The sequence below is a fragment of the Vulpes lagopus genome, chromosome 20, assembly GCF_018345385.1.
Source record: "Vulpes lagopus strain Blue_001 chromosome 20, ASM1834538v1, whole genome shotgun sequence".
NCBI classification, from domain to species: Eukaryota; Metazoa; Chordata; class Mammalia; order Carnivora; family Canidae; genus Vulpes; species Vulpes lagopus.
The window spans coordinates 14,042,061-14,050,441 of record NC_054843.1 but is presented as its reverse complement, the minus strand read 5'-3'; the positions used below and the strand labels follow the sequence as shown (position 1 = coordinate 14,050,441).

The 8,381-nt window shown below is 37.8% G+C and overlaps 1 pseudogene; it reads right to left on the bottom strand.

Annotated features, from left to right (window-relative positions):
- Window positions 1–605: 605 nt before the first annotated feature.
- Window positions 606–1,166, bottom strand: LOC121479345 (annotated as a pseudogene).
- Window positions 1,167–8,381: the final 7,215 nt, after the last annotated feature.

Here is an 8,381-nt window from a genome sequence, read left to right as displayed (position 1 = left end):
TCATGACAACTATTTTGACATTTCCTCATCTAAAGTAGCCAGGATAGTGCCCTTGAAGCACCGCTGCTGTCTCTGAAACTTTTCTTCTTGGATTAGATTTATTAGTAGTTTAACCAAAGCAAGGTACCTAATAAGGCTGAAATGATTATACAGAGAAGTGCTTAGAATAACTCCCTGCCCAAGCTGTGATTCCACTTGCCAAAAATTTCAGGGAACTAATTCTGTGTTGTCAGAGAATTTTGCCTACCAGGGAACCTACTTCTGAAATGTTTCTTTTTAGACAGAGAACAGTGAGTTTGAAATTCCCAATGGATACCTTTTTTCTTTAAATTAATATTGACCTGTGGCAATATCAAATTACATGATTTTATTGGAAGGCAAAAAAAAAAAAAAAAAAAGACCTCTTGGTTTATTTTTAACTAAAGAAGTAAGAAGGAAAATAGAAGAAAATAGAAGGAAAACAGAATAGGTATCTAAGAGATAAATGATTTCATATTAATAGGATTTTTATTTAATCATACTTTTCTAGGTAGCAGAATATAGACTCTAGCCAGACAATAACCGAGATTGACTTTGAGGAACTGTGAAGTCCAGGTCTAGAATCCTTAACAAGTTGGTTTGTGGGAGAAGCCAGATTTGCAGTTTGGTTGGCATCAAGAAGTTTGATAGCTCCTAGAAGCCAAGTAGGTTGGGCAGTGGAATCTGGATTCATAGACCAGGAAAGGGAAGCTGTGGACTCCATAACCTAGGGGTCTAAAGCCACTTGGTCCACAGTCTAGGGTATAGGAGCTTCTAAGTTCATAACCCAGGCAGTAACTTCTGCTGGATCAACAGCTGGGGGTATAAGTTGACTGGCAAGGATCACAGAGCATGGAGGTCCTTGGCCAGTAGTGGGATGTCTAGCAAGGGCTGAACACCACACAAAATGTCTAGCAACTGATGGGCTCAGAGCAAGTCTCCTGAGAGCCACTGTAGAGGGAGGATCCCAGCTGGCAGGTGCTGGGAGAGCAGAGGTCAGTGCCTTAGACTGGATTGCTGGGGTAGGATGAGCCACAAGGGGAACTTAGGGGGTGCAGGTAGCCCCCAAGGGAGCGGATGGAGAAGTTTTCAGAACAGCAGCTATAAGACATGTTGGCAGGAGATGTGAGTTCAGCTGAGTGACAGTGAGAAGATGTTCTTATATCCTCTCTTTTTACCCAGGCGTGTTTATATATGTACCCTAACCGGAGTAGATGTGATTCAGACCCTCCCCATTCTTATACATGTCTCGTCATGAAAATGACTAATTAACCTAGGCTATAATTATAACTGAACACATTCATGTGTTCTTAACTGCTGTTTAATTATTCTGGTTTATAGAAGGCACGCCTCACCTATTTTTTTTTTTTTCTTCTGGAAATAAGATGTGGTTTGTCTTCAAAAGACATTTGTCATGATGCACATAATGCCCTCCCTTCTTCACGAGCTTGACTCTGGGGATTTTCGAGCATGAACGTATAAATTGTGGCCAGCCAGCAATGTACTCCTAACAGTCATCAGCACCTGCCTCCCAAATATTTGTGTCTGTTTTATTGAGAACTTACAATGTGTGAAACATTGAAAATTATGGTATCATTTAATCCTTGCAACAATCCTATGAGATAGGGATTATCACTAATTTAGTAACCTATGCATGCCTGTCCTCAAAGCCAATAGGAACCACCTAGGTATGCCAACAACTTGAGAAGCGTATCCTTTCCACTCCCAGACTCACATGAACGGTGAATGGCCAGGTGGGAAACAACATTTCGGTGTGATAACATGTGCATTTTATCTGAGGTGCCCGCCTATGAAGTTCTACCTCTTATGAAATTCTGAAATGTAGTCATTGAAGAAACAATTTCTTAATTCTTTTAGTTAATATTTTTTAGTATGCCAAGTTACCATGGAGATGGTTGTTTCAAACTATCTTCGATTTGTCCTCTCATTTAGCTTATCATCAACAAGCAACTCATGCTTTATCTAGTATGGAGTTATTGGATTCTTTTTCCAGGTGAGGCAGAGAATTCTTTGGCAAACACTTAGACTATCACTGAGAATAATTGCTAAAAACTGATATACCTTTCGAGTGAGTTGACTACCAATGAAATATATTTGCAAAAACTTGAATTTTAATAGTATGCTAACCTTTGCCAACTCAGTTGGGAGTGAGAAATGAGACACCTCAGAGAGTGATTCATTTCACTCCCTGCTGAGCTTCTCTTTTTGCTCAACGTTCTAGGAAGACAAAGAAGCATAAAACTTCCCTTCATAATAAGTAGTTAAAATCATCCCTATCACTATATAAAAAAATCAATGATATAAAGAAAAGTCCTGGAATTAGAGATGTCTTTTTTTTTTTTCCCACTTATTATAATATCCAACTTCTGCCTTAAAGCAGCTTTTAGAATTTGGAAACAAAAAGCTATTTATGTAACTTGATCTTTCCTATTTGTTTCCCAGCTGATTGCTTTTTTTCTAATCTCCTATAGTATTTGCTTATCTGGCACCAGTAGAATAGTCTGCCCATTGTTTTGCTTACAACTTTTGACCAAATGTTTTGCTCACTTCTCCAGGTCCTTTTCATCCCTTAAAGCTCAATCAAATTCCTACTATCTTGACAGATGTTCAGCTCAGCTAAGCTTTGACTCTTCTGACACAGGAATTTTAGTATGTTTTAAGCTATTGGTTTGGTGCCCACACACATACAGAGGAGAAATTGCAAGGGATGTCTTTTGATATGGATCATGCAGAATGGATAAGGCTTCAGCCTTTTTTTTAAGATTTTATTTATTGATTTGAGAGAGAGAGAGAGAGAGCATGCGTGAACAGGGGAGTGGCAAAGGGAGAGCGGGAAGCAGACTCCCCACTGACCAGGGAGCCCTGTTGGAGGCTGGATCCCAGGACCCTGAGATCATGAGCTGAGCCCAAGGCACATGCTCACCCAACTCAGCCCCTACTTCAGTCTTTTAAATTTGCAGAAGAGTCACATGTGGGGGAAGTACCTCAGGATCAGCAACAGGATTTAGTCTTCTTTGACCCAGTAACAGACACATGGTGGGTACTCCAAATTATTTATGAACTAAAAGAATATATCAAATCATTAACTTTCTATCCTTATACTTCTGCAAAATAAATATATGCAGGTGAATTATTTTTTCTTTTAAATTTACCCTTAAGAAAATGCTAAGTGAAAATAAGTATCTCTTTCATAATTAAATGTAATACTCAAGTTCACCATAACAACTTCAGTGCATGAAGTGACCCTAGATATCTGTCACCCACCCTCACTCCACACGAAGCTGGCTTTGGGGCCTTGATCAGTTATTATTTCTTTCTCTTTCAAATAGCTTCATTCTCATCCATTCTAATGGTTCTGTTTTCTCAGTCTTGTGACACAGTCAACTTTCTTCAGTCCAAATATGTCAGTGTCATTTCCTTCATGACGATATAGCTTTTCTAATTTTTAAAGATAGAATCCTCTAAGAAGTTTGTCAACTAAAAAAAAAATAAAATAATAAAAAAAATTAAAAAAAAGAAGTTTGTCAACTATCTCACTTCTTATTCTCTTTCCAATGACCATATTGTCTCTATCTGGTTTAACACACAACGGAGATTTCATGGCCATGCTCAGCAATGGCTCTCTGCTGCTAGATGGCATGGACACTTTTAGGATGATCTTATGTGAACATTTAGTCACATTCAACACAAGTGACTGTGCCCTTGGTCTTGAAACATGTTCATCTGTGTTGTTGCATGACATCCACTCCTCATTTTCCACTTAGTTCTCTGTACCCTTGTTTGGGTTCCTGGGCATAATGTTTCTTGACACTTGGTGCTCATCTCTTGACATATTCTCTCTATAGGGGAGGTCCCTCCCATTTATGGCTTAAAACACTGTCCATATTCTGTGTCATTCGAATGTATATTTCCATGCACACCTGTTTTTATTTTTAATTCTAGACTCAGATATCCAATTACTTACTAGATATTTCAATTTGGAGGTTTTGTGAGGGTGTCCAACTTTTATGTGTATTAAATTGTACTTTTGCTCTTCACTATGGAGAATAAAATATTTCTTTTCTTATCTGAGTAAGCAGCATTTCCATGCGTCTAGTTGGAATCCTCCTAATATATGCAATCCATCCTAAATGTGGCCCATGCTATCCTCCAAACTCTCCATAAATCTATCTACTCCTTTTACTGCCTACCTTCTAGTCTAGAGTCTCTCAATCCCATCATCACTGACAATTTGGAATGTGTAATTCTTATTTGTCAGAGACTATTCTGTGCATTGTAAGGTATTTGGTGGTACTCTTGGCTCTATCCACTAGATGAGGAATCATTGCTCTTCCCCCCAACACACACACACACACACACACACACACACACACACACACACGCACACCCCACAACAATTAAATATGCTTCCAAAAGTTGCATGGGGGCAAAAGTAGTTTTTGGAAAAGAAGATCTGCTCTAGTTCAAAGTAGTTTCCTTTCTTGGTGGGCTGTGGAATAGTGCCAACATGGCCTGTCTCATTTTCAGAAATTGTCCCCTCCATTCTTTGCTCCCTACCCCTGACTGATAAATGTTAAAATGAAGGGGCACCTGGTTCAGTGGTTGAGCATCTGCCTTTGGCTCAGGTGTGATCCCAGGGTCCTGAGATCAAGTCCTGCTACAAGATCTCCACAAGGAGCCTGCTTCTCTCTCTGTGTCTTTGCCTCTCTCTTTCTGTGTCTCTCATGAATAAACAAAATCTCGAAAAAAAAAAAAAAAAGAAAATCTTAAAATGGAAAACTGGTCATATCACTCTCCTAATGAAACTTTCTCATTGTTTTCTAATACACATGTGCTAAAATATAAATCCTCTACATGATTTGTGAGGCTGCACCGTAGTGTCCCTGCTCATGTCTTTAACTTCATCTGCACGCTAGATCCTTTCCCTCTCTCACAATTAAACTATTTCCAGCTTTCTCCTACCACAAGGACATGCTATTTTTCTCTGCCCTGCATGTTCTTCCTTCATCTGGATAATTAAGATAATTAAGTCTTTCCTCACTTTATAACCACCATATCCCAGGATAAATTAGGCTTCTGTTTATGATATCTATATCATCCTTATACTTAATTCTATCACCCTTATAACATATTTATTTTTTAAAACTGTCTTATCTGACTAGGGCAGTGCTACTGAAAACAACTAGTCCATGGAGATCATTACTATCTGCCATGAGATAAATAATGTATACCAACAGGTAAATCAATGCATCGCTTCCGTCATTAAGAACATTAAGAAGTCTTGCATGATTAAAAATGTCAGCTTAACTAAATCATAGGTTTTGTAACACCATTGATTTACCCTGTTAAATCACTCACTCTTTGAATGGCACATCTCTGCTGTAATCTCGGGGGAGTGGGAAGGCGGGTAGTCGATAATTCTAATCTTTCTTTTTTGTCCAATGCTGAATCTTCAGCTCACAAACAATCTAAGTTATATAGTTGTTCTTCATTAAATACCTCCTTAATGGATAAATTAGGGAATTGGTGGTTTTATACTACCTAAATATCTATCTTATTTTGTCGTTAGACTTCCAAACTTTTCCTTGCTTCACCTTGGGTATTTCACAAAAACAGCAAACCCAGCAGAAGCTTCAACTGCCTTTGTAAACAATCTTCTGGCCCAGACTTTCTTCTACTCCTTTGCACCCACCTTAGTTATACTACACCATCTATGCCACACTGAAAATGGGATGCCCAGGAGATATCTATGACCTACCTTTTCCTCACTTCCTTTCTCCAATCTCAGATGAGCAGATTTTCCTATTTTTTTTTTTAATCTCTGAGACATATTAGAACACTTTACTTTCCTATCTTGCTGCATCTCAGTTATTCTGCTTTTGTTCTTAGACATGGTCCTCAGTGTGCCCCATGCCTCTGGTCTTGCCTCTCTCAGCTTGGTGTCCTGTGTATTTCTCTGAATGCTCTTCTTAAAAGTCCAGGTTAACCTTTTGCAAATCTAAATTCAATTTTCTAAGTATTTTATGAAAGTTATTCTATGATCTGGCTACTAATTGTCTCACACTCAATACCTTTATGCCTTAATTTTATCTTCAAAAGATAGCATATTTCTTTTCTTTTCTTTTCTTTTCTTTCTTTTTTTTTTTTTTAAGATAGCATATTTCTTCAGCTCAGTTAAAGGATTGAAGGCAGAAAAGTTAGTCAGGCAAAGGGGTCTTGTTTCAAGACGCTCAGCTTCATCAAAGAATGTTAGAAGAGAGAAATTGGAAGATGAAGCTGGAGAGAGGAGCCAGATTTCAGGTGGCTCTGGAAGCCACAGTTGGGGTTTGGACATTCTTCAAAGGTCTCCAAGTCTCTGAAAATCAAAAATTCTTTGCAATTAATTTGGAGGTGAAAGACAACATGATATATTCTCTTCAGATGGAATCACATGGCTCAAACTAATGGAAACTATGTATATTATTTTTTCTTCTTAGTGTGGATAGCTTATGTTGTGCCTTAGAAAGAAATTAATATATTTGATTATAACATGTTGTCCCAGATACTACCTGAGGCATTATATAATATACAGCTTATCCATTCTATTATTTTTCTAAAATCAGAAAAACTCTGGATTCCAAAACTCATTTGTCCTCATTGGCTTAGACAAGGGAATATGAATCTGTAGCAGTGAGAAACCATTCATAGGTTATAAATATGAGTGCAACTAGATCAAATTTGCCTCCTGTAAGATGACTTTGGCTGCAATGTAAAGAATGGATCAGAGGATCCCCTAGGAGGAAGAGTGGGCCCCAGGGTTCGGAACATGGCAATATGATTCAATAGCCTATATTCTTAACCACAGTGCTTGGCTGCCTCCCTTAAATGTGATTAAAGCCCAAGAACAGGTAGAATGAGATAATCAGGGGCCTATCATGGCATCCTGAGAAATCTTATGTTTAAGGAATTTGCAAAGAGAAGCCCATGAAAGACCTAGAGGGAATAGCCAGAGAAGTAAAAGCAAAATCTGGAGTGTAACAAACAAAATCAATTTGAAGATATGTTACAAATAGAGGGAAGCAGTCAAAAAAAGCATCAAATGATGGAAAGCAGTAATTAGGTAGCTGCTGCCCCTGGATTTTAAGCATCTCTCCATGGGAGACTCCATACATTTCTTTCTTTTTCTTTCTTTTCTTTCTTTCTTTCTTTCTTTCTTTCTTTCTTTCTTTCTTTCTTTCTTTCTTTCTTCTTTCTTTCTTTCTTTCTTTTTCTTTCTTCTTTCTTTCTTTTCTCTTTCTCTTTCTTTCTTTTCTTTTCTTTTCTTTCTTTTCTTTCTTTCTTTCTTTCTTTCTTTCTTTTCTTTCTTTCTTTCTTCTTTCTTCCTTTCTTTCTTTCTTCTTTCTTTCTTTCTTTCTTTCTTTCTTTCTTTCTTTCTTTCTTTCTTTCTTTTCTTTCTCTTTCTTTCTTTTTCTTCTTTTTCTTCTTTCTATTTGGAAATGGCCACAATTTCAACAGTGGGTACATAGAGGATACTGAATAAACACTGGTTAAACAGAACCATCTTGTCCAATTTTTAATATATAGATTATTTTTATTGAGTTCTTCCTGAATGCAAAGGAATCTATGTACATTATTTCATTTAACTCCCAAAAGAGCTCTGTGAGGTAAGTGCTATTATTATCATCATTTAGAGGCCCAGATTAAATACAATGCCCAAAGTCATGTGGCTAAAGAACTGTAGAACCAATACTTGAATCCTGTTGGAATTTGAAACTCATGCCCTTAACCACTGTCCTGCCCTGCCTCTCCAAGGGACAAAAGACCACACATTTGCAGACCACAGGGGCCTCTGGAGTGCCAGGCTTGTGCCTCATATTCAGTTCTAATCTTCTTAGATGTCAAAGAAAAAGGGAAACAGTTAGTATATAGTACTAATGTCCTCAGATCCTCCAAGTCTTTGCTCAAGTGTCACTGTTCTTTGGAGGATTTTGTTTGTTTTTATTTTTATTTTTTAGTGTTACAGGGTCACTGGGTTCTTGTCTCATGGAACCAAAGAATGAATCTCTCAGACACAACAGGGTGAAGTGAAGTGAAAGTTTATTGAGTGAAAATGAGTGAGAACAGAAGGGGAAGAAAAAAGCTCTTTAGAGTGAGAAGGGTCCTAAAGGGGTTACCACTGAGCACTTTTAGTGGCAGTCTTTTTTCAGAACTGACCAGGAAGCTTGTGGCCTTGAAATTCTTGTTCTATCTTGGTTTGAGCAGGAAGTATTGATAATATCCTTAATGGCTTACTTCTTTGAGGACTGGTCATTTTCTGTTATTACAATGTAGCTTCCAAAAAAAACAAAACAAAACAGAACAAA